We start from the raw sequence: 5,892 nt of genomic DNA, 5'->3' as shown, positions 1-5,892 counted from the left end.
GGCGCACCTGGCGGCGCCGCCCGCTGCCGCCGCGCCTCTGGGGGGGTGGGGGTGCGTGTGCCTGTGTGCGGCCGGGGGGGTCCCGCCCCTCCCGCGGACACATCGCGGGGACCCTCTTCGAGCCGAGGGTGGGGTGGCGTTCGGCGCCGAAGGGACCCGCCGGGAGCGGCGGCGGCTGCCGGCTGCGCTGCCGCGGTGTCGCGGGGAGGCGAAGGAAACCGGCGGCGGAGAAGCGCTAACGAAAGCGCAACTTCGCTTTTCCCAGAGGCGTTTTCATGAAGTGGATTAGGACTCAGAGGTGGCACAGAGGTAGTTACAGTTGGGCTGTGTGAAAGTGGAATCCAAGCTGTTTCGCGGCTTTGGAGGATGAAGGGGGCAAGTGATCGTCGTGGATACTTTGGCACGTTTGGAAACTGTTTTCTTTGCCCTTTGATTACAAATTTTTAAGGCCCGTGGAGGCTACCTTGCCCATTTTGCAGTTTTTCCCATGCTCGCTTTCCTCCTAGGAAGCCGTTCGGTGCCTGATGAGGGGCTCGAGGCTCCAACTCAGGCACCAGCAAGGACAAAGCTTTCACATCGCTGGTTTGGAGATGCCACCAGCAGGCCTGGGGATGCTGCCCCACAGCGATGCGACTCTACAGGCACCAAGCACCTCCTGGACTGCCTTTGTGGCTGCTCCTTGCAGAGCAGCTGTGGCTCCTTCCTAAGCAGGGCTGGAAACTCCAATGGTGCTGGACCATGTGGTGTATGTGGGAGCAACACTTTGGGGAGGTTGGGGTGGCCAGTGATGTTATTAGTCCCATTCATTTCAGCGACGTGAGTCATGTGGGTCCCTAAATGTGGCACCCTGGTCCTCTCTGAAGCGATGCCATTCATTTCTGACACCGGGGTTTTGCTGCCAGGTACGCGCAAGTACCCCAGGCTAATGCGGGCTGGGCAGCTTGGGACTCACCTCTTCAGCGTGGGTGGGACCTACATAATGGGATCGTCCTGGGACAAGCTTGCTTTGCTTTAGTAGGGTCTCTCGGTCCATGCCCCTCACACTGGGCTACGCAAAACGTATCCCCTTCTATCTGAAAGATGGCAGAAGGAGGCCTCAACCCTCCTTTGTCTGCAGCCTCACCCAGGCTGTGCGCGGGTCCCACCTCCCCGGTAGGAATGCAACCCTGTGCCTAGGGAGAGCGGGAACCCAGAGGCGATGGGTTATTCGAGGGTAACGGGTGGGCAGAGAAAAAGCAGACTGAAGAGAGGGCTCTTCATTTCTCATGTTAATTAATGCAAGGTGAAAAGCTATAATTAAGTTTTCAGAGCTGTGAATCCAGAGTGAAAAGAAGCATGTCCTGCTAAACCTGAACAAGGCACCTAAGCCCTAGACAGGACAAGGCTGTAACACACCCTTTTCTCCAGCATTTCTCACTGACTAATTTAGGTAGCTCATGTGCAACACCCTGGATGTTTGGGTTGGTGTTTCTTTCAGTCCCATTCCCAGGTGCCAGGCATAGTGAATGAGTGCGCTTGTTCAGTTCCAGCAGCTTCTGGTAGGTGAGAGAAGGATGGGAAGGAATGGACAGGCATGCAAAAATTGGATATTCCGATGCTGGCTGTCACAGCACTCGCATTCCTGTGTAGCTCCGAGCCCAAGTGACCAGGCTGAGTTATAAGATCAGGCATCTCTGTTTCCCAAGGGATCACTTCTTACCAATTATTTCATATTTTTTCTTCACGAATTAGTAAAGAATCAGTGCTGCTGCTAATGGAAATGTGTCTCCAATTATTTTTTTAAAGACAAATAATTTCAGAAAATTTACGAGGAAAAAATATTCAGATGGTTTCTGTCCTGTTGTCAAAAAGTAATAGAGAAAGGAAAGGAAATGTTTAATGCCTCACACTTCTCCTTCAGCACACTGTGCACTTGGCCGTGTTTGCTGAGTGTGTCTCGTTCTCCGGTGGGGTTCCCATGGAACTGCCTTGTATAGACAATTGCACCGCGTGTATCCGAGAGCTGTGCTTGTTCCAGCTATTTTCCTTTCCCATTCCAGCAGAGGTAAATAATAAAGTTTCCCAGGGTCAGCATCCGATATATTGGTCCCTGGTACTAAAAAGTCTTTACAGCTGTTTTCATTGCCTCCTCCTCCCCCCTCCTCCCCACCTTGGAGCTTTAAGAAAACAGAGGTGATGTTTTAATCTTTAAAATAAAAGTAGTGAGAAGACAGTGTAAGAGATGCTGAGGCACAGGCCCAAGGCAAACAGTCTCCCAGATTGTCTCCCCGCCTGGAGACAGTGTGATTGATACCTGATGTCTGTGCTTCCCTGTCTTGGGAGTGCAAGCTCATAACTGTGTTTGTGTACCCTGAGTCTTTGTGTACCCCGAGTCAAGAGCAACTCCTGGCTGCTGAACTTGAGACTTCTCTGCTGGTACCCTTGCCAACATTACTGTCCGCAGCCCTGCCTCAGGTCCGCTAACTACACCTGTAAGGGTAGTTTCTGAAATAGAGGTTTCTGCAGCAGGAGCAGGAACAGAAGATGAAAACAAGTGTTTAATCGGGTGTGCAGCTATTGAACGCTCAGGTTTGCAACAGAGAAAACTGCTACTCCAAAGTCAGCTGCTGGTCCCTAGTGGTTTCCAGTGCATGGCAGAATGCAGACTCCTAATTTCAGCTACAAACTTCTCCTGACAGTGATATTTCTGACATAATATGCAAATACCCACACTGCAATTGCAGTGTTCAGTGTGACTATTTGCGAGGAAGCCGGGATGTGCGGTGGGATGGGCAGAGCACTCAGTACTTCCAAACTCCCATCTCTAGTCACTAGAAAGGCTTCCAGTGCAGAAAAAGCTTAGCAAAAATCTCTTTCCATCACTTGCCCTTCTGAAAGGGTCTGCTGTGAAAAGTAGACCCTTTTAAACAAGTCAAACAATCATCTTCTGCCATTTCTATTTTAGCAGCATGTAAAAGCCTGAACTAGATTAGGTCCCCTTTCACTCATGCTGTATAAACAAATTGTTAGCCGAAATAATGCTAATAAGTGCTGTTGAATAGGTCTTTGATCTGTGGGGGACTGTGGGCTCAGCTAAAGGCGAGGGGCTACATGGAAGAAGCAATTCAGTGAACTGGAAGAAGTGAGGGGGTTGGAGAACACAGAAACTGCCTCCCGGGACAAGGAGCACCAAAGCATGTCCAGGTCAGAAGCACAGCAGTAATGTCTGAGGCACTGCCTGAGTGCCCAAGCAAGGGGAAGGGGTTTGTGGTCTGTGCGTGCACGCAGGAACAAAAATAGAGGAAAAGCAATGCAGAAAGGGTTGTCAGGGTGACACTGAGGAGGTTCCTCAGGCTCAGCTTTACTAGAGGGGCTACTGGAGACAGAGTCAGAACACTGCCTGTTCTTGGTTCTTTTCCTCCTGTTTTCAGGCAAAGAGGTCATCGTTCATGTCTTACGTAAACAAACTGGCCTCCTGACAGCAAAAACATTGCAAGGCCACATATACAAGGTCACCACTCAGGCAGCAGTGCAGGTAGCACAGCTTCCACCCTGCTGCCAGGCGGGGAAGGTAAGGACACAAGAGAGCCTTTCTATAGCTGTGGCTTCTTTATGACTGTCTGTGCCATTCTGTAGCAGAGATGTAATTTTTGAAGGGCTTCTGGGAGACGCTTGAACCCTTCTAGTGCTTTTTTTCTTCCTTTTTTGCATTACCATATAGCAACAATAGCTCAAAGCCCGCTCATCCAAAATTCCTTTAAATTGGAAACAGGGTTGTGATCCTTGAACATGTTTCAGATGACAGAGGTTAGACAAAATCAGGTCTGGATGATGACGTTCCTGTCTTGTTACCCTGACACCAACCAGCTCAGCAGACGGATCTAGACAGGAAGGAAGCCCAGTGTCGGAAGCCCAGTGCTGGAAACCTGACAAGTAATGAGAGAGCTGGAAGGGAGTCCAGTTCCTCCAGTGATCCCAAACACTGCAGCAGCCAAGTTTAAGTAAGTCTTTCTGAGGAACGTGCCTGAACTAACCCTACTCATTCCCCCATGGCAGCCCCTCCTATGTCTACGCACGCTGGGATGCAACAGGACAGGCTCCAACCCTGATGCAGATGTCCCTGTTGCATGGTGGTGGGACCTCTCGCTTGGCTGGCGTCACGCCTTGCAAAAGGCATTGCTGGTGGGGGGGCTGGCAACCCGCCTAATCACCCCGAGCAATCCACCCTTTCCTCAGTGTCGAGGGAGCCTGTTGGCTTTAAAGTCAGTATTCAGCAATCATTACTCATTGGTACTGGTGGGGTTATGAAGATGTCAAGAATGCCTGAAGACCTTCATAACCTGGAGGCTGCATTATGGCTTATTTTCAAAACTATGAAAGCATTGTTTTTCTTTTCCTATTTTGAAGCTGTCCAGGTTTTTACACACATCATGGCATTTAAAAATAAAATTAATGCATAGCTTTTTGCCAGCAAACACTTTATGCATTCAGTTTTTCAAAGCGGGAACCTACTTGTGCGTACATGAAGGAATTATGTGTGTGAAATCTGTATGTTCACCTACCCGAGTCACATGTTAGCTAGGCAAACTGAGAAAATGTTCCCACAGCTGGGGAGTAATGGGCCAGGCTGCAAAGGAACGTTTCCCTTCTGCAAACACAACTCTGGTGCAAGTGAACGCAGAAGCGGGTGCCAAGAAGCATTCAGGTTTCTTGTGTGCACAGATCTGGGGCTAGTTCCTGCTACCCTTAAAATTACTTTAAAATAGGCAGGATCAAGCTCAGAACCCTAGAAACTTTTGCCTTGGCTTCAAGCAATCTTAAGAAAGAACTAAACCCAACAAACTCTGAAAATAAAGGTTCAAAACTACAGTGTTGACACTACAGCAAAGTAGAGGTGTTCCTGTCTTGGTGTCCTGCACTTGCTCTGCAGATCTCTTTCAGTGCATTAGTTTCTTAACTTTTTCATTCCAAGTTACTTTGATCTTGTCACTTTGCAGTTTCTTGAATTAGTTTTTTATCTCTTGCATACTGATCTGCCTCAACTCCTTAAGCTAAGCCTAAGATGTTTTGAATACCAAGATCAGAGATTTGCATTGCCGTTAATTCTTGAACATATAATAAATAATGAGGAAAAAGGTGGTGGAACTCCAGATTTCATCCAATCTGTTTCAGCGCTGGTTTTCCTTTTCATCAGAAACAAGTTAATCTAGTCGGGTGTCAAAGCAACCAAAGCATTTTTACCATTTTGTTCTCTCCTGGTCTTAACCTATTTTTTTTTTAATGCTGCAGGGGTGTGATATATTGTGTGTTACAACCACATGGTTCTGACCCCGCAGCCCAAAGACTTCATCCCTATGCCCTCGACCTGTCAAATCCTGTGCGTTACTGTAAGACTCACTTGGAGGTGCCCTTCCCCTCACCCCACTCATGTTACGGCACCTGTGAAGCACAGTGTCCATGAGGTCTTTGGGCTTTTCCTGCCCTAGGATCTCCTGCAGTATTGCTGCTCTTCTGTCCCCAGACATCTGTGCCTGCAGCCTGCTGCTCCACAGCAGGACAGAGGCTGTGCTGCTGCGTGGGTGCCAGAAGTGTTTGCTTCCTTTGTGCAAAGCAGTTCGGCTAGAAAAGCTAGTTTGCTCCTTCTGTAGCCTTGAGCTCCAGCTGTACCCTGGCACAGGTGAACTAAGGTCATCTTTCCCATTTCCATGCCGCTCCCAGGGCCATAAATCAACCGGTTAGAGTGGTGGGAAACAGAGGCTGTCTGCTGGAACAGAAGGGAAAAGAAGAGAGGAGTCTGTAATTTGGAAACAGGCAATTCTCCAAGACTGGTGCTGCAAAAATGATGCTAAGCTCACGCTACGACTTCAGCACAAGTTTGTCTCCCAAGAGGAGCCCCCAGCCCAAGAGGCGGAA

Source organism: Haliaeetus leucocephalus, unplaced genomic scaffold (genome assembly GCF_000737465.1).
Source record: "Haliaeetus leucocephalus isolate CR32 unplaced genomic scaffold, Haliaeetus_leucocephalus-4.0 Scaffold555, whole genome shotgun sequence".
Taxonomy (NCBI): Eukaryota; Metazoa; Chordata; class Aves; order Accipitriformes; family Accipitridae; genus Haliaeetus; species Haliaeetus leucocephalus.
The sequence above is the reverse complement of the archived record's forward strand: the minus strand, read 5'-3'. Positions refer to the sequence as shown.